The sequence below is a fragment of the Schistocerca americana genome, unplaced genomic scaffold (assembly GCF_021461395.2).
Source record: "Schistocerca americana isolate TAMUIC-IGC-003095 unplaced genomic scaffold, iqSchAmer2.1 HiC_scaffold_1527, whole genome shotgun sequence".
Taxonomy (NCBI): Eukaryota; Metazoa; Arthropoda; class Insecta; order Orthoptera; family Acrididae; genus Schistocerca; species Schistocerca americana.
In genome coordinates this window covers 1-27,798 of record NW_025725610.1, presented here as the reverse complement: position 1 = coordinate 27,798, position 27,798 = coordinate 1, and the positions used below count along the sequence as shown (strand labels likewise).

Genomic DNA, 27,798 nt, shown 5'->3' with positions numbered 1-27,798 from the left:
TTTCTTTCCGTCGTTGCTCCACGCAGGCCATCCTGTAGTATGTCCCGACTTGTCCCGACTTTGCTCGGCTGACGCGAAAGCTGACGCTTGGAATTCGCCCTTATCAAGAGGACAGGCGATATAAACGGCTGTGAGAGGTGAGGTGTAGCGAAGTACCAAAACGACAGGCAAACTGCGAAATTTTCTGCTCCTTCTTCTTAAACAAAAAAATAAAAAAGAGAGACGCAGTCGGTAGGACTCGAACCTACGCTCCCAGAGGGAATCTGATTTCTAGTCAGACGCCTTAACCACTCGGCCACGACTGCTCGCAGCCAAAAGTTCCCTCGAATCGTGAAAACTCAAACCGTTCTGCGCAGTATGTTGACAGGAAACGAACTCCGTGCACTGATTACGACAGGGCTACCAGCGCTACGAGACGAGCCATTACGGAAGCGTTAAAATCTTCGCCCGGACAGGGACTCGAACCCTGGACCCTTAGGTTAAAAGCCTAATGCTCTACCGACTGAGCTATCCGGGCTCACACTTGTTGTGGGATGGAGCAGCTGCAGGCAATGTGAATAACTGGAACGCGTAATTGCTGGCTTCTGGCGCAACTGGCGACTTCACCGACTTGCCACTGACGCTGGTAGCAGCCCAACAGGGGACCAGTGCCTCTTCTCCCTTTATCCCGGTGCTGACAGTAATTGCATCTCGTGCCTGTTTTCCCCGATTACGCTCGGTTGAAGCTCCGGAAGGAGGGCGACAAACGAGGGTTGGAGGGCCAAAACATGGAGGGTCGTGTGTGCGCAAAAACTTCCCTTCCGGTACCGGGAATCGAACCCGGGCCTCCTGGGTGAAAGCCAGGTATCCTAGCCACTAGACCACACCGGATTTGCTCGTTAAGTGTCAGGTTAACTCCCTCTCCTCTGGCATTTCGCGCTGAATCCGGACTCAGTGGTGTTCTCTGTTTGCGAGCATATTTGCGCGTACAGACTGGCATGGCGCACAGCTCGAAACTGACTATTCATTGCTGTTTGCATCATATTTTACTCATAACAGGGGAGGAGAAAGGTCAAAGCTGTACCTTGCCATAGCTGGATGTAAACATTTTGACGCTGAGGCGTGGACTCCTTGTGGATAACAAACGACAATTCAGTTCGTTCCCTAGCAACAGCAACGCCGTTAATTCAGCCATGATGTACAGCAAATTAAATGCCCCAGGTGAGGATCGAACTCACGACCTTAAGATTATGAGACTTACGCGCTGCCCACTGCGCTACCGAGGCACGTTTGCGACCAACGTCCCAGGAAACTTGGTAAGCCTCGCATATTAGAGATAGACAGTTTGCGCTTTCTCAAGAATCTGTTGTGTTGCTACACGTGCTTTCCCGAATTGCTAGATTAAACTGCTGCCGCGGCTCTTCCAACGGAAAGCAGCACTGCCTGAGGTTACAGTACATCGCCCTTGCGGCACCTGAACACAGCGGCCTGTAGGGCCAGGCTGACGCTAGAGTTCAGATATAGCACGCGTCCGTCCAAGTACGGTCTCTTGCGTGCTGCGTGTTTGGTTCTTCTCACAGCGAATCCTGCTATACATTCCTGAGGCTGACGCAGCTCAAACGAGCAATCGGCGCGGCAGCATTATAGCGAGAACAGCAAAACGATGCATCGGCCGGGAATCGAACCCGGGCCGCCCGCGTGGTAGGCGAACAACCTGCCGCTTTTTTTGTTGTTGTTCTCATTTTTTTAGTTGCATTTGTTGGGGGCGGTCGACCGTGCTTCCCGAGCATATTCCAGAGTAGCTGTCTGCAGGGAAAGTGGGATTGCCACCCAACGACGCCGGATACAACCGAAAAAAGTGCTACACACGCGGAGTCCCCCACTACACTGCCTTAAAGCGACCGCTCATCACTATCGTGTGAGTAACCTTGCGGCCGCGGCGACGAGTCTTGCCCAAAGACGCAGCGTGCGTGGAGGCGCTGCCCGAACGCGTGTGGATGCACCCTCCTACCTCGTAAAGCGCCTACAGCTACTATCACCGTGGGCCGCTGCCGGCGGGCGGGAAGCCGACACAGCGCGGCGTTACGAGCATCGGCTGTGCGGTGGTGGTGTAATGGTGAGCATAGTTGCCTTCCAAGCAGTTGATCCGGGTTCGATTCCCGGCCACCGCAACGGGCGCAAATTTTTACGTATGAGTATGTGAGCCACGTGCTGTTAAATTAACGTTTTCTTTCCGTCGTTGCTCCACGCAGGCCATCCTGTAGTATGTCCCGACTTGTCCCGACTTTGCTCGGCTGACGCGAAAGCTGACGCTTGGAATTCGCCCTTATCAAGAGGACAGGCGATATAAACGGCTGTGAGAGGTGAGGTGTAGCGAAGTACCAAAACGACAGGCAAACTGCGAAATTTTCTGCTCCTTCTTCTTAAACAAAAAAATAAAAAAGAGAGACGCAGTCGGTAGGACTCGAACCTACGCTCCCAGAGGGAATCTGATTTCTAGTCAGACGCCTTAACCACTCGGCCACGACTGCTCGCAGCCAAAAGTTCCCTCGAATCGTGAAAACTCAAACCGTTCTGCGCAGTATGTTGACAGGAAACGAACTCCGTGCACTGATTACGACAGGGCTACCAGCGCTACGAGACGAGCCATTACGGAAGCGTTAAAATCTTCGCCCGGACAGGGACTCGAACCCTGGACCCTTAGGTTAAAAGCCTAATGCTCTACCGACTGAGCTATCCGGGCTCACACTTGTTGTGGGATGGAGCAGCTGCAGGCAATGTGAATAACTGGAACGCGTAATTGCTGGCTCTGGCGCAACTGGCGACTTCACCGACTTGCCACTGACGCTGGTAGCAGCCCAACAGGGGACCAGTGCCTCTTCTCCCTTTATCCCGGTGCTGACAGTAATTGCATCTCGTGCCTGTTTTCCCCGATTACGCTCGGTTGAAGCTCCGGAAGGAGGGCGACAAACGAGGGTTGGAGGGCCAAAACATGGAGGGTCGTGTGCGCAAAAACTTCCCTTCCGGTACCGGGAATCGAACCCGGGCCTCCTGGGTGAAAGCCAGGTATCCTAGCCACTAGACCACACCGGATTTGCTCGTTAAGTGTCAGGTTAACTCCCTCTCCTCTGGCATTTCGCGCTGAATCCGGACTCAGTGGTGTTCTCTGTTTGCGAGCATATTTGCGCGTACAGACTGGCATGGCGCACAGCTCGAAACTGACTATTCATTGCTGTTTGCATCATATTTTACTCATAACAGGGGAGGAGAAAGGTCAAAGCTGTACCTTGCCATAGCTGGATGTAAACATTTTGACGCTGAGGCGTGGACTCCTTGTGGATAACAAACGACAATTCAGTTCGTTCCCTAGCAACAGCAACGCCGTTAATTCAGCCATGATGTACAGCAAATTAAATGCCCCAGGTGAGGATCGAACTCACGACCTTAAGATTATGAGACTTACGCGCTGCCCACTGCGCTACCGAGGCACGTTTGCGACCAACGTCCCAGGAAACTTGGTAAGTCTCGCATATTAGAGATAGACAGTTTGCGCTTTCTCAAGAATCTGTTGTGTTGCTACACGTGCTTTCCCGAATTGCTAGATTAAACTGCTGCCGCGGCTCTTCCAACGGAAAGCAGCACTGCCTGAGGTTACAGTACATCGCCCTTGCGGCACCTGAACACAGCGGCCTGTAGGGCCAGGCTGACGCTAGAGTTCAGATATAGCACGCGTCCGTCCAAGTACGGTCTCTTGCGTGCTGCGTGTTTGGTTCTTCTCACAGCGAATCCTGCTATACATTCCTGAGGCTGACGCAGCTCAAACGAGCAATCGGCGCGGCAGCATTATAGCGAGAACAGCAAAACGATGCATCGGCCGGGAATCGAACCCGGGCCGCCCGCGTGGTAGGCGAACAACCTGCCGCTTTTTTTGTTGTTGTTCTCATTTTTTTAGTTGCATTTGTTGGGGGCGGTCGACCGTGCTTCCCGAGCATATTCCAGAGTAGCTGTCTGCAGGGAAAGTGGGATTGCCACCCAACGACGCCGGATACAACCGAAAAAAGTGCTACACACGCGGAGTCCCCCACTACACTGCCTTAAAGCGACCGCTCATCACTATCGTGTGAGTAACCTTGCGGCCGCGGCGACGAGTCTTGCCCAAAGACGCAGCGTGCGTGGAGGCGCTGCCCGAACGCGTGTGGATGCACCCTCCTACCTCGTAAAGCGCCTACAGCTACTATCACCGTGGGCCGCTGCCGGCGGGCGGGAAGCCGACACAGCGCGGCGTTACGAGCATCGGCTGTGCGGTGGTGGTGTAATGGTGAGCATAGTTGCCTTCCAAGCAGTTGATCCGGGTTCGATTCCCGGCCACCGCAACGGGCGCAAATTTTTACGTATGAGTATGTGAGCCACGTGCTGTTAAATTAACGTTTTCTTTCCGTCGTTGCTCCACGCAGGCCATCCTGTAGTATGTCCCGACTTGTCCCGACTTTGCTCGGCTGACGCGAAAGCTGACGCTTGGAATTCGCCCTTATCAAGAGGACAGGCGATATAAACGGCTGTGAGAGGTGAGGTGTAGCGAAGTACCAAAACGACAGGCAAACTGCGAAATTTTCTGCTCCTTCTTCTTAAACAAAAAAATAAAAAAGAGAGACGCAGTCGGTAGGACTCGAACCTACGCTCCCAGAGGGAATCTGATTTCTAGTCAGACGCCTTAACCACTCGGCCACGACTGCTCGCAGCCAAAAGTTCCCTCGAATCGTGAAAACTCAAACCGTTCTGCGCAGTATGTTGACAGGAAACGAACTCCGTGCACTGATTACGACAGGGCTACCAGCGCTACGAGACGAGCCATTACGGAAGCGTTAAAATCTTCGCCCGGACAGGGACTCGAACCCTGGACCCTTAGGTTAAAAGCCTAATGCTCTACCGACTGAGCTATCCGGGCTCACACTTGTTGTGGGATGGAGCAGCTGCAGGCAATGTGAATAACTGGAACGCGTAATTGCTGGCTTCTGGCGCAACTGGCGACTTCACCGACTTGCCACTGACGCTGGTAGCAGCCCAACAGGGGACCAGTGCCTCTTCTCCCTTTATCCCGGTGCTGACAGTAATTGCATCTCGTGCCTGTTTTCCCCGATTACGCTCGGTTGAAGCTCCGGAAGGAGGGCGACAAACGAGGGTTGGAGGGCCAAAACATGGAGGGTCGTGTGCGCAAAAACTTCCCTTCCGGTACCGGGAATCGAACCCGGGCCTCCTGGGTGAAAGCCAGGTATCCTAGCCACTAGACCACACCGGATTTGCTCGTTAAGTGTCAGGTTAACTCCCTCTCCTCTGGCATTTCGCGCTGAATCCGGACTCAGTGGTGTTCTCTGTTTGCGAGCATATTTGCGCGTACAGACTGGCATGGCGCACAGCTCGAAACTGACTATTCATTGCTGTTTGCATCATATTTTACTCATAACAGGGGAGGAGAAAGGTCAAAGCTGTACCTTGCCATAGCTGGATGTAAACATTTTGACGCTGAGGCGTGGACTCCTTGTGGATAACAAACGACAATTCAGTTCGTTCCCTAGCAACAGCAACGCCGTTAATTCAGCCATGATGTACAGCAAATTAAATGCCCCAGGTGAGGATCGAACTCACGACCTTAAGATTATGAGACTTACGCGCTGCCCACTGCGCTACCGAGGCACGTTTGCGACCAACGTCCCAGGAAACTTGGTAAGCCTCGCATATTAGAGATAGACAGTTTGCGCTTTCTCAAGAATCTGTTGTGTTGCTACACGTGCTTTCCCGAATTGCTAGATTAAACTGCTGCCGCGGCTCTTCCAACGGAAAGCAGCACTGCCTGAGGTTACAGTACATCGCCCTTGCGGCACCTGAACACAGCGGCCTGTAGGGCCAGGCTGACGCTAGAGTTCAGATATAGCACGCGTCCGTCCAAGTACGGTCTCTTGCGTGCTGCGTGTTTGGTTCTTCTCACAGCGAATCCTGCTATACATTCCTGAGGCTGACGCAGCTCAAACGAGCAATCGGCGCGGCAGCATTATAGCGAGAACAGCAAAACGATGCATCGGCCGGGAATCGAACCCGGGCCGCCCGCGTGGTAGGCGAACAACCTGCCGCTTTTTTTGTTGTTGTTCTCATTTTTTTAGTTGCATTTGTTGGGGGCGGTCGACCGTGCTTCCCGAGCATATTCCAGAGTAGCTGTCTGCAGGGAAAGTGGGATTGCCACCCAACGACGCCGGATACAACCGAAAAAAGTGCTACACACGCGGAGTCCCCCACTACACTGCCTTAAAGCGACCGCTCATCACTATCGTGTGAGTAACCTTGCGGCCGCGGCGACGAGTCTTGCCCAAAGACGCAGCGTGCGTGGAGGCGCTGCCCGAACGCGTGTGGATGCACCCTCCTACCTCGTAAAGCGCCTACAGCTACTATCACCGTGGGCCGCTGCCGGCGGGCGGGAAGCCGACACAGCGCGGCGTTACGAGCATCGGCTGTGCGGTGGTGGTGTAATGGTGAGCATAGTTGCCTTCCAAGCAGTTGATCCGGGTTCGATTCCCGGCCACCGCAACGGGCGCAAATTTTTACGTATGAGTATGTGAGCCACGTGCTGTTAAATTAACGTTTTCTTTCCGTCGTTGCTCCACGCAGGCCATCCTGTAGTATGTCCCGACTTGTCCCGACTTTGCTCGGCTGACGCGAAAGCTGACGCTTGGAATTCGCCCTTATCAAGAGGACAGGCGATATAAACGGCTGTGAGAGGTGAGGTGTAGCGAAGTACCAAAACGACAGGCAAACTGCGAAATTTTCTGCTCCTTCTTCTTAAACAAAAAAATAAAAAAGAGAGACGCAGTCGGTAGGACTCGAACCTACGCTCCCAGAGGGAATCTGATTTCTAGTCAGACGCCTTAACCACTCGGCCACGACTGCTCGCAGCCAAAAGTTCCCTCGAATCGTGAAAACTCAAACCGTTCTGCGCAGTATGTTGACAGGAAACGAACTCCGTGCACTGATTACGACAGGGCTACCAGCGCTACGAGACGAGCCATTACGGAAGCGTTAAAATCTTCGCCCGGACAGGGACTCGAACCCTGGACCCTTAGGTTAAAAGCCTAATGCTCTACCGACTGAGCTATCCGGGCTCACACTTGTTGTGGGATGGAGCAGCTGCAGGCAATGTGAATAACTGGAACGCGTAATTGCTGGCTTCTGGCGCAACTGGCGACTTCACCGACTTGCCACTGACGCTGGTAGCAGCCCAACAGGGGACCAGTGCCTCTTCTCCCTTTATCCCGGTGCTGACAGTAATTGCATCTCGTGCCTGTTTTCCCCGATTACGCTCGGTTGAAGCTCCGGAAGGAGGGCGACAAACGAGGGTTGGAGGGCCAAAACATGGAGGGTCGTGTGCGCAAAAACTTCCCTTCCGGTACCGGGAATCGAACCCGGGCCTCCTGGGTGAAAGCCAGGTATCCTAGCCACTAGACCACACCGGATTTGCTCGTTAAGTGTCAGGTTAACTCCCTCTCCTCTGGCATTTCGCGCTGAATCCGGACTCAGTGGTGTTCTCTGTTTGCGAGCATATTTGCGCGTACAGACTGGCATGGCGCACAGCTCGAAACTGACTATTCATTGCTGTTTGCATCATATTTTACTCATAACAGGGGAGGAGAAAGGTCAAAGCTGTACCTTGCCATAGCTGGATGTAAACATTTTGACGCTGAGGCGTGGACTCCTTGTGGATAACAAACGACAATTCAGTTCGTTCCCTAGCAACAGCAACGCCGTTAATTCAGCCATGATGTACAGCAAATTAAATGCCCCAGGTGAGGATCGAACTCACGACCTTAAGATTATGAGACTTACGCGCTGCCCACTGCGCTACCGAGGCACGTTTGCGACCAACGTCCCAGGAAACTTGGTAAGCCTCGCATATTAGAGATAGACAGTTTGCGCTTTCTCAAGAATCTGTTGTGTTGCTACACGTGCTTTCCCGAATTGCTAGATTAAACTGCTGCCGCGGCTCTTCCAACGGAAAGCAGCACTGCCTGAGGTTACAGTACATCGCCCTTGCGGCACCTGAACACAGCGGCCTGTAGGGCCAGGCTGACGCTAGAGTTCAGATATAGCACGCGTCCGTCCAAGTACGGTCTCTTGCGTGCTGCGTGTTTGGTTCTTCTCACAGCGAATCCTGCTATACATTCCTGAGGCTGACGCAGCTCAAACGAGCAATCGGCGCGGCAGCATTATAGCGAGAACAGCAAAACGATGCATCGGCCGGGAATCGAACCCGGGCCGCCCGCGTGGTAGGCGAACAACCTGCCGCTTTTTTTGTTGTTGTTCTCATTTTTTTAGTTGCATTTGTTGGGGGCGGTCGACCGTGCTTCCCGAGCATATTCCAGAGTAGCTGTCTGCAGGGAAAGTGGGATTGCCACCCAACGACGCCGGATACAACCGAAAAAAGTGCTACACACGCGGAGTCCCCCACTACACTGCCTTAAAGCGACCGCTCATCACTATCGTGTGAGTAACCTTGCGGCCGCGGCGACGAGTCTTGCCCAAAGACGCAGCGTGCGTGGAGGCGCTGCCCGAACGCGTGTGGATGCACCCTCCTACCTCGTAAAGCGCCTACAGCTACTATCACCGTGGGCCGCTGCCGGCGGGCGGGAAGCCGACACAGCGCGGCGTTACGAGCATCGGCTGTGCGGTGGTGGTGTAATGGTGAGCATAGTTGCCTTCCAAGCAGTTGATCCGGGTTCGATTCCCGGCCACCGCAACGGGCGCAAATTTTTACGTATGAGTATGTGAGCCACGTGCTGTTAAATTAACGTTTTCTTTCCGTCGTTGCTCCACGCAGGCCATCCTGTAGTATGTCCCGACTTGTCCCGACTTTGCTCGGCTGACGCGAAAGCTGACGCTTGGAATTCGCCCTTATCAAGAGGACAGGCGATATAAACGGCTGTGAGAGGTGAGGTGTAGCGAAGTACCAAAACGACAGGCAAACTGCGAAATTTTCTGCTCCTTCTTCTTAAACAAAAAAATAAAAAAGAGAGACGCAGTCGGTAGGACTCGAACCTACGCTCCCAGAGGGAATCTGATTTCTAGTCAGACGCCTTAACCACTCGGCCACGACTGCTCGCAGCCAAAAGTTCCCTCGAATCGTGAAAACTCAAACCGTTCTGCGCAGTATGTTGACAGGAAACGAACTCCGTGCACTGATTACGACAGGGCTACCAGCGCTACGAGACGAGCCATTACGGAAGCGTTAAAATCTTCGCCCGGACAGGGACTCGAACCCTGGACCCTTAGGTTAAAAGCCTAATGCTCTACCGACTGAGCTATCCGGGCTCACACTTGTTGTGGGATGGAGCAGCTGCAGGCAATGTGAATAACTGGAACGCGTAATTGCTGGCTTCTGGCGCAACTGGCGACTTCACCGACTTGCCACTGACGCTGGTAGCAGCCCAACAGGGGACCAGTGCCTCTTCTCCCTTTATCCCGGTGCTGACAGTAATTGCATCTCGTGCCTGTTTTCCCCGATTACGCTCGGTTGAAGCTCCGGAAGGAGGGCGACAAACGAGGGTTGGAGGGCCAAAACATGGAGGGTCGTGTGCGCAAAAACTTCCCTTCCGGTACCGGGAATCGAACCCGGGCCTCCTGGGTGAAAGCCAGGTATCCTAGCCACTAGACCACACCGGATTTGCTCGTTAAGTGTCAGGTTAACTCCCTCTCCTCTGGCATTTCGCGCTGAATCCGGACTCAGTGGTGTTCTCTGTTTGCGAGCATATTTGCGCGTACAGACTGGCATGGCGCACAGCTCGAAACTGACTATTCATTGCTGTTTGCATCATATTTTACTCATAACAGGGGAGGAGAAAGGTCAAAGCTGTACCTTGCCATAGCTGGATGTAAACATTTTGACGCTGAGGCGTGGACTCCTTGTGGATAACAAACGACAATTCAGTTCGTTCCCTAGCAACAGCAACGCCGTTAATTCAGCCATGATGTACAGCAAATTAAATGCCCCAGGTGAGGATCGAACTCACGACCTTAAGATTATGAGACTTACGCGCTGCCCACTGCGCTACCGAGGCACGTTTGCGACCAACGTCCCAGGAAACTTGGTAAGCCTCGCATATTAGAGATAGACAGTTTGCGCTTTCTCAAGAATCTGTTGTGTTGCTACACGTGCTTTCCCGAATTGCTAGATTAAACTGCTGCCGCGGCTCTTCCAACGGAAAGCAGCACTGCCTGAGGTTACAGTACATCGCCCTTGCGGCACCTGAACACAGCGGCCTGTAGGGCCAGGCTGACGCTAGAGTTCAGATATAGCACGCGTCCGTCCAAGTACGGTCTCTTGCGTGCTGCGTGTTTGGTTCTTCTCACAGCGAATCCTGCTATACATTCCTGAGGCTGACGCAGCTCAAACGAGCAATCGGCGCGGCAGCATTATAGCGAGAACAGCAAAACGATGCATCGGCCGGGAATCGAACCCGGGCCGCCCGCGTGGTAGGCGAACAACCTGCCGCTTTTTTTGTTGTTGTTCTCATTTTTTTAGTTGCATTTGTTGGGGGCGGTCGACCGTGCTTCCCGAGCATATTCCAGAGTAGCTGTCTGCAGGGAAAGTGGGATTGCCACCCAACGACGCCGGATACAACCGAAAAAAGTGCTACACACGCGGAGTCCCCCACTACACTGCCTTAAAGCGACCGCTCATCACTATCGTGTGAGTAACCTTGCGGCCGCGGCGACGAGTCTTGCCCAAAGACGCAGCGTGCGTGGAGGCGCTGCCCGAACGCGTGTGGATGCACCCTCCTACCTCGTAAAGCGCCTACAGCTACTATCACCGTGGGCCGCTGCCGGCGGGCGGGAAGCCGACACAGCGCGGCGTTACGAGCATCGGCTGTGCGGTGGTGGTGTAATGGTGAGCATAGTTGCCTTCCAAGCAGTTGATCCGGGTTCGATTCCCGGCCACCGCAACGGGCGCAAATTTTTACGTATGAGTATGTGAGCCACGTGCTGTTAAATTAACGTTTTCTTTCCGTCGTTGCTCCACGCAGGCCATCCTGTAGTATGTCCCGACTTGTCCCGACTTTGCTCGGCTGACGCGAAAGCTGACGCTTGGAATTCGCCCTTATCAAGAGGACAGGCGATATAAACGGCTGTGAGAGGTGAGGTGTAGCGAAGTACCAAAACGACAGGCAAACTGCGAAATTTTCTGCTCCTTCTTCTTAAACAAAAAAATAAAAAAGAGAGACGCAGTCGGTAGGACTCGAACCTACGCTCCCAGAGGGAATCTGATTTCTAGTCAGACGCCTTAACCACTCGGCCACGACTGCTCGCAGCCAAAAGTTCCCTCGAATCGTGAAAACTCAAACCGTTCTGCGCAGTATGTTGACAGGAAACGAACTCCGTGCACTGATTACGACAGGGCTACCAGCGCTACGAGACGAGCCATTACGGAAGCGTTAAAATCTTCGCCCGGACAGGGACTCGAACCCTGGACCCTTAGGTTAAAAGCCTAATGCTCTACCGACTGAGCTATCCGGGCTCACACTTGTTGTGGGATGGAGCAGCTGCAGGCAATGTGAATAACTGGAACGCGTAATTGCTGGCTTCTGGCGCAACTGGCGACTTCACCGACTTGCCACTGACGCTGGTAGCAGCCCAACAGGGGACCAGTGCCTCTTCTCCCTTTATCCCGGTGCTGACAGTAATTGCATCTCGTGCCTGTTTTCCCCGATTACGCTCGGTTGAAGCTCCGGAAGGAGGGCGACAAACGAGGGTTGGAGGGCCAAAACATGGAGGGTCGTGTGCGCAAAAACTTCCCTTCCGGTACCGGGAATCGAACCCGGGCCTCCTGGGTGAAAGCCAGGTATCCTAGCCACTAGACCACACCGGATTTGCTCGTTAAGTGTCAGGTTAACTCCCTCTCCTCTGGCATTTCGCGCTGAATCCGGACTCAGTGGTGTTCTCTGTTTGCGAGCATATTTGCGCGTACAGACTGGCATGGCGCACAGCTCGAAACTGACTATTCATTGCTGTTTGCATCATATTTTACTCATAACAGGGGAGGAGAAAGGTCAAAGCTGTACCTTGCCATAGCTGGATGTAAACATTTTGACGCTGAGGCGTGGACTCCTTGTGGATAACAAACGACAATTCAGTTCGTTCCCTAGCAACAGCAACGCCGTTAATTCAGCCATGATGTACAGCAAATTAAATGCCCCAGGTGAGGATCGAACTCACGACCTTAAGATTATGAGACTTACGCGCTGCCCACTGCGCTACCGAGGCACGTTTGCGACCAACGTCCCAGGAAACTTGGTAAGCCTCGCATATTAGAGATAGACAGTTTGCGCTTTCTCAAGAATCTGTTGTGTTGCTACACGTGCTTTCCCGAATTGCTAGATTAAACTGCTGCCGCGGCTCTTCCAACGGAAAGCAGCACTGCCTGAGGTTACAGTACATCGCCCTTGCGGCACCTGAACACAGCGGCCTGTAGGGCCAGGCTGACGCTAGAGTTCAGATATAGCACGCGTCCGTCCAAGTACGGTCTCTTGCGTGCTGCGTGTTTGGTTCTTCTCACAGCGAATCCTGCTATACATTCCTGAGGCTGACGCAGCTCAAACGAGCAATCGGCGCGGCAGCATTATAGCGAGAACAGCAAAACGATGCATCGGCCGGGAATCGAACCCGGGCCGCCCGCGTGGTAGGCGAACAACCTGCCGCTTTTTTTGTTGTTGTTCTCATTTTTTTAGTTGCATTTGTTGGGGGCGGTCGACCGTGCTTCCCGAGCATATTCCAGAGTAGCTGTCTGCAGGGAAAGTGGGATTGCCACCCAACGACGCCGGATACAACCGAAAAAAGTGCTACACACGCGGAGTCCCCCACTACACTGCCTTAAAGCGACCGCTCATCACTATCGTGTGAGTAACCTTGCGGCCGCGGCGACGAGTCTTGCCCAAAGACGCAGCGTGCGTGGAGGCGCTGCCCGAACGCGTGTGGATGCACCCTCCTACCTCGTAAAGCGCCTACAGCTACTATCACCGTGGGCCGCTGCCGGCGGGCGGGAAGCCGACACAGCGCGGCGTTACGAGCATCGGCTGTGCGGTGGTGGTGTAATGGTGAGCATAGTTGCCTTCCAAGCAGTTGATCCGGGTTCGATTCCCGGCCACCGCAACGGGCGCAAATTTTTACGTATGAGTATGTGAGCCACGTGCTGTTAAATTAACGTTTTCTTTCCGTCGTTGCTCCACGCAGGCCATCCTGTAGTATGTCCCGACTTGTCCCGACTTTGCTCGGCTGACGCGAAAGCTGACGCTTGGAATTCGCCCTTATCAAGAGGACAGGCGATATAAACGGCTGTGAGAGGTGAGGTGTAGCGAAGTACCAAAACGACAGGCAAACTGCGAAATTTTCTGCTCCTTCTTCTTAAACAAAAAAATAAAAAAGAGAGACGCAGTCGGTAGGACTCGAACCTACGCTCCCAGAGGGAATCTGATTTCTAGTCAGACGCCTTAACCACTCGGCCACGACTGCTCGCAGCCAAAAGTTCCCTCGAATCGTGAAAACTCAAACCGTTCTGCGCAGTATGTTGACAGGAAACGAACTCCGTGCACTGATTACGACAGGGCTACCAGCGCTACGAGACGAGCCATTACGGAAGAGTTAAAATCTTCGCCCGGACAGGGACTCGAACCCTGGACCCTTAGGTTAAAAGCCTAATGCTCTACCGACTGAGCTATCCGGGCTCACACTTGTTGTGGGATGGAGCAGCTGCAGGCAATGTGAATAACTGGAACGCGTAATTGCTGGCTTCTGGCGCAACTGGCGACTTCACCGACTTGCCACTGACGCTGGTAGCAGCCCAACAGGGGACCAGTGCCTCTTCTCCCTTTATCCCGGTGCTGACAGTAATTGCATCTCGTGCCTGTTTTCCCCGATTACGCTCGGTTGAAGCTCCGGAAGGAGGGCGACAAACGAGGGTTGGAGGGCCAAAACATGGAGGGTCGTGTGCGCAAAAACTTCCCTTCCGGTACCGGGAATCGAACCCGGGCCTCCTGGGTGAAAGCCAGGTATCCTAGCCACTAGACCACACCGGATTTGCTCGTTAAGTGTCAGGTTAACTCCCTCTCCTCTGGCATTTCGCGCTGAATCCGGACTCAGTGGTGTTCTCTGTTTGCGAGCATATTTGCGCGTACAGACTGGCATGGCGCACAGCTCGAAACTGACTATTCATTGCTGTTTGCATCATATTTTACTCATAACAGGGGAGGAGAAAGGTCAAAGCTGTACCTTGCCATAGCTGGATGTAAACATTTTGACGCTGAGGCGTGGACTCCTTGTGGATAACAAACGACAATTCAGTTCGTTCCCTAGCAACAGCAACGCCGTTAATTCAGCCATGATGTACAGCAAATTAAATGCCCCAGGTGAGGATCGAACTCACGACCTTAAGATTATGAGACTTACGCGCTGCCCACTGCGCTACCGAGGCACGTTTGCGACCAACGTCCCAGGAAACTTGGTAAGCCTCGCATATTAGAGATAGACAGTTTGCGCTTTCTCAAGAATCTGTTGTGTTGCTACACGTGCTTTCCCGAATTGCTAGATTAAACTGCTGCCGCGGCTCTTCCAACGGAAAGCAGCACTGCCTGAGGTTACAGTACATCGCCCTTGCGGCACCTGAACACAGCGGCCTGTAGGGCCAGGCTGACGCTAGAGTTCAGATATAGCACGCGTCCGTCCAAGTACGGTCTCTTGCGTGCTGCGTGTTTGGTTCTTCTCACAGCGAATCCTGCTATACATTCCTGAGGCTGACGCAGCTCAAACGAGCAATCGGCGCGGCAGCATTATAGCGAGAACAGCAAAACGATGCATCGGCCGGGAATCGAACCCGGGCCGCCCGCGTGGTAGGCGAACAACCTGCCGCTTTTTTTGTTGTTGTTCTCATTTTTTTAGTTGCATTTGTTGGGGGCGGTCGACCGTGCTTCCCGAGCATATTCCAGAGTAGCTGTCTGCAGGGAAAGTGGGATTGCCACCCAACGACGCCGGATACAACCGAAAAAAGTGCTACACACGCGGAGTCCCCCACTACACTGCCTTAAAGCGACCGCTCATCACTATCGTGTGAGTAACCTTGCGGCCGCGGCGACGAGTCTTGCCCAAAGACGCAGCGTGCGTGGAGGCGCTGCCCGAACGCGTGTGGATGCACCCTCCTACCTCGTAAAGCGCCTACAGCTACTATCACCGTGGGCCGCTGCCGGCGGGCGGGAAGCCGACACAGCGCGGCGTTACGAGCATCGGCTGTGCGGTGGTGGTGTAATGGTGAGCATAGTTGCCTTCCAAGCAGTTGATCCGGGTTCGATTCCCGGCCACCGCAACGGGCGCAAATTTTTACGTATGAGTATGTGAGCCACGTGCTGTTAAATTAACGTTTTCTTTCCGTCGTTGCTCCACGCAGGCCATCCTGTAGTATGTCCCGACTTGTCCCGACTTTGCTCGGCTGACGCGAAAGCTGACGCTTGGAATTCGCCCTTATCAAGAGGACAGGCGATATAAACGGCTGTGAGAGGTGAGGTGTAGCGAAGTACCAAAACGACAGGCAAACTGCGAAATTTTCTGCTCCTTCTTCTTAAACAAAAAAATAAAAAAGAGAGACGCAGTCGGTAGGACTCGAACCTACGCTCCCAGAGGGAATCTGATTTCTAGTCAGACGCCTTAACCACTCGGCCACGACTGCTCGCAGCCAAAAGTTCCCTCGAATCGTGAAAACTCAAACCGTTCTGCGCAGTATGTTGACAGGAAACGAACTCCGTGCACTGATTACGACAGGGCTACCAGCGCTACGAGACGAGCCATTACGGAAGCGTTAAAATCTTCGCCCGGACAGGGACTCGAACCCTGGACCCTTAGGTTAAAAGCCTAATGCTCTACCGACTGAGCTATCCGGGCTCACACTTGTTGTGGGATGGAGCAGCTGCAGGCAATGTGAATAACTGGAACGCGTAATTGCTGGCTTCTGGCGCAACTGGCGACTTCACCGACTTGCCACTGACGCTGGTAGCAGCCCAACAGGGGACCAGTGCCTCTTCTCCCTTTATCCCGGTGCTGACAGTAATTGCATCTCGTGCCTGTTTTCCCCGATTACGCTCGGTTGAAGCTCCGGAAGGAGGGCGACAAACGAGGGTTGGAGGGCCAAAACATGGAGGGTCGTGTGCGCAAAAACTTCCCTTCCGGTACCGGGAATCGAACCCGGGCCTCCTGGGTGAAAGCCAGGTATCCTAGCCACTAGACCACACCGGATTTGCTCGTTAAGTGTCAGGTTAACTCCCTCTCCTCTGGCATTTCGCGCTGAATCCGGACTCAGTGGTGTTCTCTGTTTGCGAGCATATTTGCGCGTACAGACTGGCATGGCGCACAGCTCGAAACTGACTATTCATTGCTGTTTGCATCATATTTTACTCATAACAGGGGAGGAGAAAGGTCAAAGCTGTACCTTGCCATAGCTGGATGTAAACATTTTGACGCTGAGGCGTGGACTCCTTGTGGATAACAAACGACAATTCAGTTCGTTCCCTAGCAACAGCAACGCCGTTAATTCAGCCATGATGTACAGCAAATTAAATGCCCCAGGTGAGGATCGAACTCACGACCTTAAGATTATGAGACTTACGCGCTGCCCACTGCGCTACCGAGGCACGTTTGCGACCAACGTCCCAGGAAACTTGGTAAGCCTCGCATATTAGAGATAGACAGTTTGCGCTTTCTCAAGAATCTGTTGTGTTGCTACACGTGCTTTCCCGAATTGCTAGATTAAACTGCTGCCGCGGCTCTTCCAACGGAAAGCAGCACTGCCTGAGGTTACAGTACATCGCCCTTGCGGCACCTGAACACAGCGGCCTGTAGGGCCAGGCTGACGCTAGAGTTCAGATATAGCACGCGTCCGTCCAAGTACGGTCTCTTGCGTGCTGCGTGTTTGGTTCTTCTCACAGCGAATCCTGCTATACATTCCTGAGGCTGACGCAGCTCAAACGAGCAATCGGCGCGGCAGCATTATAGCGAGAACAGCAAAACGATGCATCGGCCGGGAATCGAACCCGGGCCGCCCGCGTGGTAGGCGAACAACCTGCCGCTTTTTTTGTTGTTGTTCTCATTTTTTTAGTTGCATTTGTTGGGGGCGGTCGACCGTGCTTCCCGAGCATATTCCAGAGTAGCTGTCTGCAGGGAAAGTGGGATTGCCACCCAACGACGCCGGATACAACCGAAAAAAGTGCTACACACGCGGAGTCCCCCACTACACTGCCTTAAAGCGACCGCTCATCACTATCGTGTGAGTAACCTTGCGGCCGCGGCGACGAGTCTTGCCCAAAGACGCAGCGTGCGTGGAGGCGCTGCCCGAACGCGTGTGGATGCACCCTCCTACCTCGTAAAGCGCCTACAGCTACTATCACCGTGGGCCGCTGCCGGCGGGCGGGAAGCCGACACAGCGCGGCGTTACGAGCATCGGCTGTGCGGTGGTGGTGTAATGGTGAGCATAGTTGCCTTCCAAGCAGTTGATCCGGGTTCGATTCCCGGCCACCGCAACGGGCGCAAATTTTTACGTATGAGTATGTGAGCCACGTGCTGTTAAATTAACGTTTTCTTTCCGTCGTTGCTCCACGCAGGCCATCCTGTAGTATGTCCCGACTTGTCCCGACTTTGCTCGGCTGACGCGAAAGCTGACGCTTGGAATTCGCCCTTATCAAGAGGACAGGCGATATAAACGGCTGTGAGAGGTGAGGTGTAGCGAAGTACCAAAACGACAGGCAAACTGCGAAATTTTCTGCTCCTTCTTCTTAAACAAAAAAATAAAAAAGAGAGACGCAGTCGGTAGGACTCGAACCTACGCTCCCAGAGGGAATCTGATTTCTAGTCAGACGCCTTAACCACTCGGCCACGACTGCTCGCAGCCAAAAGTTCCCTCGAATCGTGAAAACTCAAACCGTTCTGCGCAGTATGTTGACAGGAAACGAACTCCGTGCACTGATTACGACAGGGCTACCAGCGCTACGAGACGAGCCATTACGGAAGCGTTAAAATCTTCGCCCGGACAGGGACTCGAACCCTGGACCCTTAGGTTAAAAGCCTAATGCTCTACCGACTGAGCTATCCGGGCTCACACTTGTTGTGGGATGGAGCAGCTGCAGGCAATGTGAATAACTGGAACGCGTAATTGCTGGCTTCTGGCGCAACTGGCGACTTCACCGACTTGCCACTGACGCTGGTAGCAGCCCAACAGGGGACCAGTGCCTCTTCTCCCTTTATCCCGGTGCTGACAGTAATTGCATCTCGTGCCTGTTTTCCCCGATTACGCTCGGTTGAAGCTCCGGAAGGAGGGCGACAAACGAGGGTTGGAGGGCCAAAACATGGAGGGTCGTGTGCGCAAAAACTTCCCTTCCGGTACCGGGAATCGAACCCGGGCCTCCTGGGTGAAAGCCAGGTATCCTAGCCACTAGACCACACCGGATTTGCTCGTTAAGTGTCAGGTTAACTCCCTCTCCTCTGGCATTTCGCGCTGAATCCGGACTCAGTGGTGTTCTCTGTTTGCGAGCATATTTGCGCGTACAGACTGGCATGGCGCACAGCTCGAAACTGACTATTCATTGCTGTTTGCATCATATTTTACTCATAACAGGGGAGGAGAAAGGTCAAAGCTGTACCTTGCCATAGCTGGATGTAAACATTTTGACGCTGAGGCGTGGACTCCTTGTGGATAACAAACGACAATTCAGTTCGTTCCCTAGCAACAGCAACGCCGTTAATTCAGCCATGATGTACAGCAAATTAAATGCCCCAGGTGAGGATCGAACTCACGACCTTAAGATTATGAGACTTACGCGCTGCCCACTGCGCTACCGAGGCACGTTTGCGACCAACGTCCCAGGAAACTTGGTAAGCCTCGCATATTAGAGATAGACAGTTTGCGCTTTCTCAAGAATCTGTTGTGTTGCTACACGTGCTTTCCCGAATTGCTAGATTAAACTGCTGCCGCGGCTCTTCCAACGGAAAGCAGCACTGCCTGAGGTTACAGTACATCGCCCTTGCGGCACCTGAACACAGCGGCCTGTAGGGCCAGGCTGACGCTAGAGTTCAGATATAGCACGCGTCCGTCCAAGTACGGTCTCTTGCGTGCTGCGTGTTTGGTTCTTCTCACAGCGAATCCTGCTATACATTCCTGAGGCTGACGCAGCTCAAACGAGCAATCGGCGCGGCAGCATTATAGCGAGAACAGCAAAACGATGCATCGGCCGGGAATCGAACCCGGGCCGCCCGCGTGGTAGGCGAACAACCTGCCGCTTTTTTTGTTGTTGTTCTCATTTTTTTAGTTGCATTTGTTGGGGGCGGTCGACCGTGCTTCCCGAGCATATTCCAGAGTAGCTGTCTGCAGGGAAAGTGGGATTGCCACCCAACGACGCCGGATACAACCGAAAAAAGTGCTACACACGCGGAGTCCCCCACTACACTGCCTTAAAGCGACCGCTCATCACTATCGTGTGAGTAACCTTGCGGCCGCGGCGACGAGTCTTGCCCAAAGACGCAGCGTGCGTGGAGGCGCTGCCCGAACGCGTGTGGATGCACCCTCCTACCTCGTAAAGCGCCTACAGCTACTATCACCGTGGGCCGCTGCCGGCGGGCGGGAAGCCGACACAGCGCGGCGTTACGAGCATCGGCTGTGCGGTGGTGGTGTAATGGTGAGCATAGTTGCCTTCCAAGCAGTTGATCCGGGTTCGATTCCCGGCCACCGCAACGGGCGCAAATTTTTACGTATGAGTATGTGAGCCACGTGCTGTTAAATTAACGTTTTCTTTCCGTCGTTGCTCCACGCAGGCCATCCTGTAGTATGTCCCGACTTGTCCCGACTTTGCTCGGCTGACGCGAAAGCTGACGCTTGGAATTCGCCCTTATCAAGAGGACAGGCGATATAAACGGCTGTGAGAGGTGAGGTGTAGCGAAGTACCAAAACGACAGGCAAACTGCGAAATTTTCTGCTCCTTCTTCTTAAACAAAAAAATAAAAAAGAGAGACGCAGTCGGTAGGACTCGAACCTACGCTCCCAGAGGGAATCTGATTTCTAGTCAGACGCCTTAACCACTCGGCCACGACTGCTCGCAGCCAAAAGTTCCCTCGAATCGTGAAAACTCAAACCGTTCTGCGCAGTATGTTGACAGGAAACGAACTCCGTGCACTGATTACGACAGGGCTACCAGCGCTACGAGACGAGCCATTACGGAAGCGTTAAAATCTTCGCCCGGACAGGGACTCGAACCCTGGACCCTTAGGTTAAAAGCCTAATGCTCTACCGACTGAGCTATCCGGGCTCACACTTGTTGTGGGATGGAGCAGCTGCAGGCAATGTGAATAACTGGAACGCGTAATTGCTGGCTTCTGGCGCAACTGGCGACTTCACCGACTTGCCACTGACGCTGGTAGCAGCCCAACAGGGGACCAGTGCCTCTTCTCCCTTTATCCCGGTGCTGACAGTAATTGCATCTCGTGCCTGTTTTCCCCGATTACGCTCGGTTGAAGCTCCGGAAGGAGGGCGACAAACGAGGGTTGGAGGGCCAAAACATGGAGGGTCGTGTGCGCAAAAACTTCCCTTCCGGTACCGGGAATCGAACCCGGGCCTCCTGGGTGAAAGCCAGGTATCCTAGCCACTAGACCACACCGGATTTGCTCGTTAAGTGTCAGGTTAACTCCCTCTCCTCTGGCATTTCGCGCTGAATCCGGACTCAGTGGTGTTCTCTGTTTGCGAGCATATTTGCGCGTACAGACTGGCATGGCGCACAGCTCGAAACTGACTATTCATTGCTGTTTGCATCATATTTTACTCATAACAGGGGAGGAGAAAGGTCAAAGCTGTACCTTGCCATAGCTGGATGTAAACATTTTGACGCTGAGGCGTGGACTCCTTGTGGATAACAAACGACAATTCAGTTCGTTCCCTAGCAACAGCAACGCCGTTAATTCAGCCATGATGTACAGCAAATTAAATGCCCCAGGTGAGGATCGAACTCACGACCTTAAGATTATGAGACTTACGCGCTGCCCACTGCGCTACCGAGGCACGTTTGCGACCAACGTCCCAGGAAACTTGGTAAGCCTCGCATATTAGAGATAGACAGTTTGCGCTTTCTCAAGAATCTGTTGTGTTGCTACACGTGCTTTCCCGAATTGCTAGATTAAACTGCTGCCGCGGCTCTTCCAACGGAAAGCAGCACTGCCTGAGGTTACAGTACATCGCCCTTGCGGCACCTGAACACAGCGGCCTGTAGGGCCAGGCTGACGCTAGAGTTCAGATATAGCACGCGTCCGTCCAAGTACGGTCTCTTGCGTGCTGCGTGTTTGGTTCTTCTCACAGCGAATCCTGCTATACATTCCTGAGGCTGACGCAGCTCAAACGAGCAATCGGCGCGGCAGCATTATAGCGAGAACAGCAAAACGATGCATCGGCCGGGAATCGAACCCGGGCCGCCCGCGTGGTAGGCGAACAACCTGCCGCTTTTTTTGTTGTTGTTCTCATTTTTTTAGTTGCATTTGTTGGGGGCGGTCGACCGTGCTTCCCGAGCATATTCCAGAGTAGCTGTCTGCAGGGAAAGTGGGATTGCCACCCAACGACGCCGGATACAACCGAAAAAAGTGCTACACACGCGGAGTCCCCCACTACACTGCCTTAAAGCGACCGCTCATCACTATCGTGTGAGTAACCTTGCGGCCGCGGCGACGAGTCTTGCCCAAAGACGCAGCGTGCGTGGAGGCGCTGCCCGAACGCGTGTGGATGCACCCTCCTACCTCGTAAAGCGCCTACAGCTACTATCACCGTGGGCCGCTGCCGGCGGGCGGGAAGCCGACACAGCGCGGCGTTACGAGCATCGGCTGTGCGGTGGTGGTGTAATGGTGAGCATAGTTGCCTTCCAAGCAGTTGATCCGGGTTCGATTCCCGGCCACCGCAACGGGCGCAAATTTTTACGTATGAGTATGTGAGCCACGTGCTGTTAAATTAACGTTTTCTTTCCGTCGTTGCTCCACGCAGGCCATCCTGTAGTATGTCCCGACTTGTCCCGACTTTGCTCGGCTGACGCGAAAGCTGACGCTTGGAATTCGCCCTTATCAAGAGGACAGGCGATATAAACGGCTGTGAGAGGTGAGGTGTAGCGAAGTACCAAAACGACAGGCAAACTGCGAAATTTTCTGCTCCTTCTTCTTAAACAAAAAAATAAAAAAGAGAGACGCAGTCGGTAGGACTCGAACCTACGCTCCCAGAGGGAATCTGATTTCTAGTCAGACGCCTTAACCACTCGGCCACGACTGCTCGCAGCCAAAAGTTCCCTCGAATCGTGAAAACTCAAACCGTTCTGCGCAGTATGTTGACAGGAAACGAACTCCGTGCACTGATTACGACAGGGCTACCAGCGCTACGAGACGAGCCATTACGGAAGCGTTAAAATCTTCGCCCGGACAGGGACTCGAACCCTGGACCCTTAGGTTAAAAGCCTAATGCTCTACCGACTGAGCTATCCGGGCTCACACTTGTTGTGGGATGGAGCAGCTGCAGGCAATGTGAATAACTGGAACGCGTAATTGCTGGCTTCTGGCGCAACTGGCGACTTCACCGACTTGCCACTGACGCTGGTAGCAGCCCAACAGGGGACCAGTGCCTCTTCTCCCTTTATCCCGGTGCTGACAGTAATTGCATCTCGTGCCTGTTTTCCCCGATTACGCTCGGTTGAAGCTCCGGAAGGAGGGCGACAAACGAGGGTTGGAGGGCCAAAACATGGAGGGTCGTGTGCGCAAAAACTTCCCTTCCGGTACCGGGAATCGAACCCGGGCCTCCTGGGTGAAAGCCAGGTATCCTAGCCACTAGACCACACCGGATTTGCTCGTTAAGTGTCAGGTTAACTCCCTCTCCTCTGGCATTTCGCGCTGAATCCGGACTCAGTGGTGTTCTCTGTTTGCGAGCATATTTGCGCGTACAGACTGGCATGGCGCACAGCTCGAAACTGACTATTCATTGCTGTTTGCATCATATTTTACTCATAACAGGGGAGGAGAAAGGTCAAAGCTGTACCTTGCCATAGCTGGATGTAAACATTTTGACGCTGAGGCGTGGACTCCTTGTGGATAACAAACGACAATTCAGTTCGTTCCCTAGCAACAGCAACGCCGTTAATTCAGCCATGATGTACAGCAAATTAAATGCCCCAGGTGAGGATCGAACTCACGACCTTAAGATTATGAGACTTACGCGCTGCCCACTGCGCTACCGAGGCACGTTTGCGACCAACGTCCCAGGAAACTTGGTAAGCCTCGCATATTAGAGATAGACAGTTTGCGCTTTCTCAAGAATCTGTTGTGTTGCTACACGTGCTTTCCCGAATTGCTAGATTAAACTGCTGCCGCGGCTCTTCCAACGGAAAGCAGCACTGCCTGAGGTTACAGTACATCGCCCTTGCGGCACCTGAACACAGCGGCCTGTAGGGCCAGGCTGACGCTAGAGTTCAGATATAGCACGCGTCCGTCCAAGTACGGTCTCTTGCGTGCTGCGTGTTTGGTTCTTCTCACAGCGAATCCTGCTATACATTCCTGAGGCTGACGCAGCTCAAACGAGCAATCGGCGCGGCAGCATTATAGCGAGAACAGCAAAACGATGCATCGGCCGGGAATCGAACCCGGGCCGCCCGCGTGGTAGGCGAACAACCTGCCGCTTTTTTTGTTGTTGTTCTCATTTTTTTAGTTGCATTTGTTGGGGGCGGTCGACCGTGCTTCCCGAGCATATTCCAGAGTAGCTGTCTGCAGGGAAAGTGGGATTGCCACCCAACGACGCCGGATACAACCGAAAAAAGTGCTACACACGCGGAGTCCCCCACTACACTGCCTTAAAGCGACCGCTCATCACTATCGTGTGAGTAACCTTGCGGCCGCGGCGACGAGTCTTGCCCAAAGACGCAGCGTGCGTGGAGGCGCTGCCCGAACGCGTGTGGATGCACCCTCCTACCTCGTAAAGCGCCTACAGCTACTATCACCGTGGGCCGCTGCCGGCGGGCGGGAAGCCGACACAGCGCGGCGTTACGAGCATCGGCTGTGCGGTGGTGGTGTAATGGTGAGCATAGTTGCCTTCCAAGCAGTTGATCCGGGTTCGATTCCCGGCCACCGCAACGGGCGCAAATTTTTACGTATGAGTATGTGAGCCACGTGCTGTTAAATTAACGTTTTCTTTCCGTCGTTGCTCCACGCAGGCCATCCTGTAGTATGTCCCGACTTGTCCCGACTTTGCTCGGCTGACGCGAAAGCTGACGCTTGGAATTCGCCCTTATCAAGAGGACAGGCGATATAAACGGCTGTGAGAGGTGAGGTGTAGCGAAGTACCAAAACGACAGGCAAACTGCGAAATTTTCTGCTCCTTCTTCTTAAACAAAAAAATAAAAAAGAGAGACGCAGTCGGTAGGACTCGAACCTACGCTCCCAGAGGGAATCTGATTTCTAGTCAGACGCCTTAACCACTCGGCCACGACTGCTCGCAGCCAAAAGTTCCCTCGAATCGTGAAAACTCAAACCGTTCTGCGCAGTATGTTGACAGGAAACGAACTCCGTGCACTGATTACGACAGGGCTACCAGCGCTACGAGACGAGCCATTACGGAAGCGTTAAAATCTTCGCCCGGACAGGGACTCGAACCCTGGACCCTTAGGTTAAAAGCCTAATGCTCTACCGACTGAGCTATCCGGGCTCACACTTGTTGTGGGATGGAGCAGCTGCAGGCAATGTGAATAACTGGAACGCGTAATTGCTGGCTTCTGGCGCAACTGGCGACTTCACCGACTTGCCACTGACGCTGGTAGCAGCCCAACAGGGGACCAGTGCCTCTTCTCCCTTTATCCCGGTGCTGACAGTAATTGCATCTCGTGCCTGTTTTCCCCGATTACGCTCGGTTGAAGCTCCGGAAGGAGGGCGACAAACGAGGGTTGGAGGGCCAAAACATGGAGGGTCGTGTGCGCAAAAACTTCCCTTCCGGTACCGGGAATCGAACCCGGGCCTCCTGGGTGAAAGCCAGGTATCCTAGCCACTAGACCACACCGGATTTGCTCGTTAAGTGTCAGGTTAACTCCCTCTCCTCTGGCATTTCGCGCTGAATCCGGACTCAGTGGTGTTCTCTGTTTGCGAGCATATTTGCGCGTACAGACTGGCATGGCGCACAGCTCGAAACTGACTATTCATTGCTGTTTGCATCATATTTTACTCATAACGGGGAGGAGAAAGGTCAAAGCTGTACCTTGCCATAGCTGGATGTAAAACATTTTGACGCTGAGGCGTGGACTCCTTGTGGATAACAAACGACAATTCAGTTCGTTCCCTAGCAACAGCAACGCCGTTAATTCAGCCATGATGTACAGCAAATTAAATGCCCCAGGTGAGGATCGAACTCACGACCTTAAGATTATGAGACTTACGCGCTGCCCACTGCGCTACCGAGCACGTTTGCGACCAACGTCCCAGGAAACTTGGTAAGCCTCGCATATTAGAGATAGACAGTTTGCGCTTTCTCAAGAATCTGTTGTGTTGCTACACGTGCTTTCCCGAATTGCTAGATTAAACTGCTGCCGCGGCTCTTCCAACGGAAAGCAGCACTGCCTGAGGTTACAGTACATCGCCCTTGCGGCACCTGAACACAGCGGCCTGTAGGGCCAGGCTGACGCTAGAGTTCAGATATAGCACGCGTCCGTCCAAGTACGGTCTCTTGCGTGCTGCGTGTTTGGTTCTTCTCACAGCGAATCCTGCTATACATTCCTGAGGCTGACGCAGCTCAAACGAGCAATCGGCGCGGCAGCATTATAGCGAGAACAAGCAAAACGATGCATCGGCCGGGAATCGAACCCGGGCCGCCCGCGTGGTAGGCGAACAACCTGCCGCTTTTTTTGTTGTTGTTCTCATTTTTTTTAGTTGCATTTGTTGGGGGCGGTCGACCGTGCTTCCCGAGCATATTCCAGAGTAGCTGTCTGCAGGGAAAGTGGGATTGCCACCCAACGACGCCGGATACAAACCGAAAAAAGTGCTACACACGCGGAGTCCCCCACTACACTGCCTTAAAGCGACCGCTCATCACTATCGTGTGAGTAACCTTGCGGCCGCGGCGACGAGTCTTGCCCAAAGACGCAGCGTGCGTGGAGGCGCTGCCCGAACGCGTGTGGATGCACCCTCCTACCTCGTAAAGCGCCTACAGCTACTATCACCGTGGGCCGCTGCCGGCGGGCGGGAAGGCCGACACAGCGCGGCGTTACGAGCATCGGCTGTGCGGTGGTGGTGTAATGGTGAGCATAGTTGCCTTCCAAGCAGTTGATCCGGGTTCGATTCCCGGCCACCGCAACGGGCGCAAATTTTTACGTATGAGTATGTGAGCCACGTGCTGTTAAATTAACGTTTTCTTTCCGTCGTTGCCTCCACGCAGGCCATCCTGTAGTATGTCCCGACTTGTCCCGACTTTGCTCGGCTGACGCTGAAAGCTGGACGCTTGGAATTCGCCCTTATCAAGAGGACAGGCGATATAAACGGCTGTGAGAGGTGAGGTGTAGCGAAGTACCAAAACGACAGGCAAACTGCGAAATTTTCTGCTCCTTCTTCTTAAACAAAAAAATAAAAAAAGAGAGACGCAGTCGGTAGGACTCGAACCTACGCTCCCAGAGGGAATCTGATTTCTAGTCAGACGCCTTAACCACTCGGCCACGACTGCTCGCAGCCAAAAGTTCCCTCGAATCGTGAAAACTCAAACCGTTCTGCGCAGTATGTGACAGGAAACGAACTCCGTGCACTGATTACGACAGGGCTACCAGCGCTACGAGACGAGCCATTACGGAAGCGTTAAAATCTTCGCCCGGACAGGGACTCGAAACCCTGGACCCTTAGGTTAAAAAGCCTAATGCTCTACCGACTGAGCTATCCGGGCTCACACTTGTTGTGGGATGGAGCAGCTGCAGGCAATGTGAATAACTGGAACGCGTAATTGCTGGCTTCTGGCGCAACTGGCGACTTCACCGACTTGCCACTGACGCTGGTAGCAGTCCCAACAGGGGACCAGTGCCTCTTCTCCCTTTATCCCGGTGCTGACAGTTAATTGCATCTCGTGCCTGTTTTCCCCGATTACGCTCGGTTGAAGCTCCGGAAGGAGGGCGACAAACGAGGGTTGGAGGGCCAAAACATGGAGGGTCGTGTGCGCAAAAACTTCCCCTTCCGTACCGGGAATCGAACCCGGGCCTCCTGGGTGAAAGCCAGGTATCCTAGCCACTAGACCACCACCGGATTTGCTCGTTAAGTGTCAGGTTAACTCCCTCTCCTCTGGCATTTCGCGCTGAATCCGGACTCAGTGGTGTTCTCTGTTTGCGAGCATATTTGCGCGTACAGACTGGCATGGCGCACAGCTCGAAACTGACTATTCATTGCTGTTTGCATCATATTTTACTCATAACAGGGGAGGAGAAAGGTCAAAGCTGTACCTTGCCATAGCTGGATGTAAACATTTTGACGCTGAGGCGTGGACTCCTTGTGGATAACAAACGACAATTCAGTTCGTTCCCTAGCAACAGCAACGCCGTTAATTCAGCCATGATGTACAGCAAATTAAATGCCCCAGGTGAGGATCGAACTCACGACCTTAAGATTATGAGACTTACGCGCTGCCCACTGCGCTACCGAGGCACGTTTGCGACCAACGTCCCAGGAAACTTGGTAAGCCTCGCATATTAGAGATAGACAGTTTGCGCTTTCTCAAGAATCTGTTGTGTT

At 53.5% G+C, this 27,798-nt stretch overlaps 63 non-coding genes across 63 annotated transcripts; 12 read left to right on the top strand and 51 right to left on the bottom strand.

The window, feature by feature from the left end:
• Positions 1-223: 223 nt before the first annotated feature.
• Trnas-aga lies at positions 224-305 on the bottom strand. Its single transcript has one exon. It is a non-coding gene; the product is annotated as a tRNA-Ser (tRNA).
• Positions 306-444: 139 nt separating this feature from the next.
• On the bottom strand, positions 445-517 carry Trnak-uuu. The gene has a single exon. It is a non-coding gene; the product is annotated as a tRNA-Lys (tRNA).
• A 281-nt stretch (positions 518-798) lies between these two features.
• Positions 799-870, bottom strand: Trnae-uuc. Its single transcript has one exon. It is a non-coding gene; the product is annotated as a tRNA-Glu (tRNA).
• A 322-nt stretch (positions 871-1,192) lies between these two features.
• Trnam-cau lies at positions 1,193-1,265 on the bottom strand. Its single transcript has one exon. It is a non-coding gene; the product is annotated as a tRNA-Met (tRNA).
• Positions 1,266-2,078: 813 nt separating this feature from the next.
• On the top strand, positions 2,079-2,150 carry Trnag-ucc. Its single transcript has one exon. It is a non-coding gene; the product is annotated as a tRNA-Gly (tRNA).
• Positions 2,151-2,428: 278 nt separating this feature from the next.
• Trnas-aga lies at positions 2,429-2,510 on the bottom strand. Its single transcript has one exon. It is a non-coding gene; the product is annotated as a tRNA-Ser (tRNA).
• A 139-nt stretch (positions 2,511-2,649) lies between these two features.
• On the bottom strand, positions 2,650-2,722 carry Trnak-uuu. The gene has a single exon. It is a non-coding gene; the product is annotated as a tRNA-Lys (tRNA).
• A 278-nt stretch (positions 2,723-3,000) lies between these two features.
• On the bottom strand, positions 3,001-3,072 carry Trnae-uuc. The gene has a single exon. It is a non-coding gene; the product is annotated as a tRNA-Glu (tRNA).
• Positions 3,073-3,394: 322 nt separating this feature from the next.
• Positions 3,395-3,467, bottom strand: Trnam-cau. Its single transcript has one exon. It is a non-coding gene; the product is annotated as a tRNA-Met (tRNA).
• Positions 3,468-4,280: 813 nt separating this feature from the next.
• On the top strand, positions 4,281-4,352 carry Trnag-ucc. The gene has a single exon. It is a non-coding gene; the product is annotated as a tRNA-Gly (tRNA).
• Positions 4,353-4,630: 278 nt separating this feature from the next.
• Trnas-aga lies at positions 4,631-4,712 on the bottom strand. The gene has a single exon. It is a non-coding gene; the product is annotated as a tRNA-Ser (tRNA).
• A 139-nt stretch (positions 4,713-4,851) lies between these two features.
• Trnak-uuu lies at positions 4,852-4,924 on the bottom strand. The gene has a single exon. It is a non-coding gene; the product is annotated as a tRNA-Lys (tRNA).
• A 279-nt stretch (positions 4,925-5,203) lies between these two features.
• Trnae-uuc lies at positions 5,204-5,275 on the bottom strand. The gene has a single exon. It is a non-coding gene; the product is annotated as a tRNA-Glu (tRNA).
• Positions 5,276-5,597: 322 nt separating this feature from the next.
• On the bottom strand, positions 5,598-5,670 carry Trnam-cau. The gene has a single exon. It is a non-coding gene; the product is annotated as a tRNA-Met (tRNA).
• An 813-nt stretch (positions 5,671-6,483) lies between these two features.
• Trnag-ucc lies at positions 6,484-6,555 on the top strand. The gene has a single exon. It is a non-coding gene; the product is annotated as a tRNA-Gly (tRNA).
• Positions 6,556-6,833: 278 nt separating this feature from the next.
• Positions 6,834-6,915, bottom strand: Trnas-aga. The gene has a single exon. It is a non-coding gene; the product is annotated as a tRNA-Ser (tRNA).
• Positions 6,916-7,054: 139 nt separating this feature from the next.
• Trnak-uuu lies at positions 7,055-7,127 on the bottom strand. Its single transcript has one exon. It is a non-coding gene; the product is annotated as a tRNA-Lys (tRNA).
• A 279-nt stretch (positions 7,128-7,406) lies between these two features.
• Positions 7,407-7,478, bottom strand: Trnae-uuc. Its single transcript has one exon. It is a non-coding gene; the product is annotated as a tRNA-Glu (tRNA).
• Positions 7,479-7,800: 322 nt separating this feature from the next.
• On the bottom strand, positions 7,801-7,873 carry Trnam-cau. Its single transcript has one exon. It is a non-coding gene; the product is annotated as a tRNA-Met (tRNA).
• Positions 7,874-8,686: 813 nt separating this feature from the next.
• Trnag-ucc lies at positions 8,687-8,758 on the top strand. Its single transcript has one exon. It is a non-coding gene; the product is annotated as a tRNA-Gly (tRNA).
• A 278-nt stretch (positions 8,759-9,036) lies between these two features.
• Trnas-aga lies at positions 9,037-9,118 on the bottom strand. The gene has a single exon. It is a non-coding gene; the product is annotated as a tRNA-Ser (tRNA).
• Positions 9,119-9,257: 139 nt separating this feature from the next.
• On the bottom strand, positions 9,258-9,330 carry Trnak-uuu. Its single transcript has one exon. It is a non-coding gene; the product is annotated as a tRNA-Lys (tRNA).
• Positions 9,331-9,609: 279 nt separating this feature from the next.
• Positions 9,610-9,681, bottom strand: Trnae-uuc. The gene has a single exon. It is a non-coding gene; the product is annotated as a tRNA-Glu (tRNA).
• A 322-nt stretch (positions 9,682-10,003) lies between these two features.
• On the bottom strand, positions 10,004-10,076 carry Trnam-cau. The gene has a single exon. It is a non-coding gene; the product is annotated as a tRNA-Met (tRNA).
• Positions 10,077-10,889: 813 nt separating this feature from the next.
• On the top strand, positions 10,890-10,961 carry Trnag-ucc. The gene has a single exon. It is a non-coding gene; the product is annotated as a tRNA-Gly (tRNA).
• Positions 10,962-11,239: 278 nt separating this feature from the next.
• Positions 11,240-11,321, bottom strand: Trnas-aga. Its single transcript has one exon. It is a non-coding gene; the product is annotated as a tRNA-Ser (tRNA).
• A 139-nt stretch (positions 11,322-11,460) lies between these two features.
• On the bottom strand, positions 11,461-11,533 carry Trnak-uuu. The gene has a single exon. It is a non-coding gene; the product is annotated as a tRNA-Lys (tRNA).
• A 279-nt stretch (positions 11,534-11,812) lies between these two features.
• Positions 11,813-11,884, bottom strand: Trnae-uuc. The gene has a single exon. It is a non-coding gene; the product is annotated as a tRNA-Glu (tRNA).
• A 322-nt stretch (positions 11,885-12,206) lies between these two features.
• On the bottom strand, positions 12,207-12,279 carry Trnam-cau. The gene has a single exon. It is a non-coding gene; the product is annotated as a tRNA-Met (tRNA).
• Positions 12,280-13,092: 813 nt separating this feature from the next.
• Trnag-ucc lies at positions 13,093-13,164 on the top strand. Its single transcript has one exon. It is a non-coding gene; the product is annotated as a tRNA-Gly (tRNA).
• A 278-nt stretch (positions 13,165-13,442) lies between these two features.
• On the bottom strand, positions 13,443-13,524 carry Trnas-aga. Its single transcript has one exon. It is a non-coding gene; the product is annotated as a tRNA-Ser (tRNA).
• Positions 13,525-13,663: 139 nt separating this feature from the next.
• On the bottom strand, positions 13,664-13,736 carry Trnak-uuu. Its single transcript has one exon. It is a non-coding gene; the product is annotated as a tRNA-Lys (tRNA).
• Positions 13,737-14,015: 279 nt separating this feature from the next.
• Trnae-uuc lies at positions 14,016-14,087 on the bottom strand. Its single transcript has one exon. It is a non-coding gene; the product is annotated as a tRNA-Glu (tRNA).
• A 322-nt stretch (positions 14,088-14,409) lies between these two features.
• Positions 14,410-14,482, bottom strand: Trnam-cau. The gene has a single exon. It is a non-coding gene; the product is annotated as a tRNA-Met (tRNA).
• Positions 14,483-15,295: 813 nt separating this feature from the next.
• Trnag-ucc lies at positions 15,296-15,367 on the top strand. Its single transcript has one exon. It is a non-coding gene; the product is annotated as a tRNA-Gly (tRNA).
• Positions 15,368-15,645: 278 nt separating this feature from the next.
• On the bottom strand, positions 15,646-15,727 carry Trnas-aga. The gene has a single exon. It is a non-coding gene; the product is annotated as a tRNA-Ser (tRNA).
• Positions 15,728-15,866: 139 nt separating this feature from the next.
• Positions 15,867-15,939, bottom strand: Trnak-uuu. Its single transcript has one exon. It is a non-coding gene; the product is annotated as a tRNA-Lys (tRNA).
• Positions 15,940-16,218: 279 nt separating this feature from the next.
• On the bottom strand, positions 16,219-16,290 carry Trnae-uuc. The gene has a single exon. It is a non-coding gene; the product is annotated as a tRNA-Glu (tRNA).
• Positions 16,291-16,612: 322 nt separating this feature from the next.
• Trnam-cau lies at positions 16,613-16,685 on the bottom strand. Its single transcript has one exon. It is a non-coding gene; the product is annotated as a tRNA-Met (tRNA).
• Positions 16,686-17,498: 813 nt separating this feature from the next.
• On the top strand, positions 17,499-17,570 carry Trnag-ucc. The gene has a single exon. It is a non-coding gene; the product is annotated as a tRNA-Gly (tRNA).
• A 278-nt stretch (positions 17,571-17,848) lies between these two features.
• Positions 17,849-17,930, bottom strand: Trnas-aga. Its single transcript has one exon. It is a non-coding gene; the product is annotated as a tRNA-Ser (tRNA).
• A 139-nt stretch (positions 17,931-18,069) lies between these two features.
• Positions 18,070-18,142, bottom strand: Trnak-uuu. The gene has a single exon. It is a non-coding gene; the product is annotated as a tRNA-Lys (tRNA).
• A 279-nt stretch (positions 18,143-18,421) lies between these two features.
• On the bottom strand, positions 18,422-18,493 carry Trnae-uuc. The gene has a single exon. It is a non-coding gene; the product is annotated as a tRNA-Glu (tRNA).
• Positions 18,494-18,815: 322 nt separating this feature from the next.
• Positions 18,816-18,888, bottom strand: Trnam-cau. Its single transcript has one exon. It is a non-coding gene; the product is annotated as a tRNA-Met (tRNA).
• An 813-nt stretch (positions 18,889-19,701) lies between these two features.
• On the top strand, positions 19,702-19,773 carry Trnag-ucc. The gene has a single exon. It is a non-coding gene; the product is annotated as a tRNA-Gly (tRNA).
• Positions 19,774-20,051: 278 nt separating this feature from the next.
• Trnas-aga lies at positions 20,052-20,133 on the bottom strand. The gene has a single exon. It is a non-coding gene; the product is annotated as a tRNA-Ser (tRNA).
• A 139-nt stretch (positions 20,134-20,272) lies between these two features.
• Positions 20,273-20,345, bottom strand: Trnak-uuu. Its single transcript has one exon. It is a non-coding gene; the product is annotated as a tRNA-Lys (tRNA).
• Positions 20,346-20,624: 279 nt separating this feature from the next.
• Trnae-uuc lies at positions 20,625-20,696 on the bottom strand. The gene has a single exon. It is a non-coding gene; the product is annotated as a tRNA-Glu (tRNA).
• Positions 20,697-21,018: 322 nt separating this feature from the next.
• Trnam-cau lies at positions 21,019-21,091 on the bottom strand. Its single transcript has one exon. It is a non-coding gene; the product is annotated as a tRNA-Met (tRNA).
• An 813-nt stretch (positions 21,092-21,904) lies between these two features.
• On the top strand, positions 21,905-21,976 carry Trnag-ucc. The gene has a single exon. It is a non-coding gene; the product is annotated as a tRNA-Gly (tRNA).
• A 278-nt stretch (positions 21,977-22,254) lies between these two features.
• Positions 22,255-22,336, bottom strand: Trnas-aga. The gene has a single exon. It is a non-coding gene; the product is annotated as a tRNA-Ser (tRNA).
• A 139-nt stretch (positions 22,337-22,475) lies between these two features.
• Positions 22,476-22,548, bottom strand: Trnak-uuu. Its single transcript has one exon. It is a non-coding gene; the product is annotated as a tRNA-Lys (tRNA).
• A 279-nt stretch (positions 22,549-22,827) lies between these two features.
• On the bottom strand, positions 22,828-22,899 carry Trnae-uuc. The gene has a single exon. It is a non-coding gene; the product is annotated as a tRNA-Glu (tRNA).
• A 322-nt stretch (positions 22,900-23,221) lies between these two features.
• On the bottom strand, positions 23,222-23,294 carry Trnam-cau. The gene has a single exon. It is a non-coding gene; the product is annotated as a tRNA-Met (tRNA).
• An 813-nt stretch (positions 23,295-24,107) lies between these two features.
• Trnag-ucc lies at positions 24,108-24,179 on the top strand. The gene has a single exon. It is a non-coding gene; the product is annotated as a tRNA-Gly (tRNA).
• Positions 24,180-24,457: 278 nt separating this feature from the next.
• Positions 24,458-24,539, bottom strand: Trnas-aga. The gene has a single exon. It is a non-coding gene; the product is annotated as a tRNA-Ser (tRNA).
• A 139-nt stretch (positions 24,540-24,678) lies between these two features.
• Positions 24,679-24,751, bottom strand: Trnak-uuu. The gene has a single exon. It is a non-coding gene; the product is annotated as a tRNA-Lys (tRNA).
• Positions 24,752-25,030: 279 nt separating this feature from the next.
• Trnae-uuc lies at positions 25,031-25,102 on the bottom strand. Its single transcript has one exon. It is a non-coding gene; the product is annotated as a tRNA-Glu (tRNA).
• A 321-nt stretch (positions 25,103-25,423) lies between these two features.
• On the bottom strand, positions 25,424-25,497 carry Trnam-cau. The gene has a single exon. It is a non-coding gene; the product is annotated as a tRNA-Met (tRNA).
• Positions 25,498-26,313: 816 nt separating this feature from the next.
• On the top strand, positions 26,314-26,385 carry Trnag-ucc. Its single transcript has one exon. It is a non-coding gene; the product is annotated as a tRNA-Gly (tRNA).
• Positions 26,386-26,667: 282 nt separating this feature from the next.
• Positions 26,668-26,749, bottom strand: Trnas-aga. The gene has a single exon. It is a non-coding gene; the product is annotated as a tRNA-Ser (tRNA).
• Positions 26,750-27,244: 495 nt separating this feature from the next.
• Positions 27,245-27,316, bottom strand: Trnae-uuc. Its single transcript has one exon. It is a non-coding gene; the product is annotated as a tRNA-Glu (tRNA).
• Positions 27,317-27,638: 322 nt separating this feature from the next.
• On the bottom strand, positions 27,639-27,711 carry Trnam-cau. The gene has a single exon. It is a non-coding gene; the product is annotated as a tRNA-Met (tRNA).
• Positions 27,712-27,798: the final 87 nt, after the last annotated feature.